Here is a 443-nt window from a genome sequence, read left to right on the forward strand (position 1 = left end):
GATTGTCATCCAATGGTCTCTCTAATTTGGTAATTGGAGAAATAGGTCCAACATTGTACAATCAATATACACTGTCAGCTTGTATGTTTGTGACAGTATCTGGCTGTGTACAACATAAGGGTCTTGGAATCTTGCTTCTCCTATCTCAGCCTCTCTATTAGTAGTATTGCTTATTTCATGTTTTTACCCTATACTATGGTTTTCAGAACAGCTTATATATTTCAAAAGTATTTATATACCCAAAAGAAACATAGATGATTAACTAGGGAGGTGGCTTGTAAGAGAAAAACAAAGTGAAACTGAATGCTTTGTTTGACATTTATAACTCTTGTATCAAGTTTGAAGAAGAGGACTTTATAAGTAACTCTTTCTCTGAAATGAATGCTTTTCCAAGTTATCACAGCTAATGAACCAAATTCTTACCCTCACTTAATGTCTGTGCC

Source organism: Mastomys coucha, unplaced genomic scaffold (assembly GCF_008632895.1).
Source record: "Mastomys coucha isolate ucsf_1 unplaced genomic scaffold, UCSF_Mcou_1 pScaffold12, whole genome shotgun sequence".
NCBI classification, from domain to species: Eukaryota; Metazoa; Chordata; class Mammalia; order Rodentia; family Muridae; genus Mastomys; species Mastomys coucha.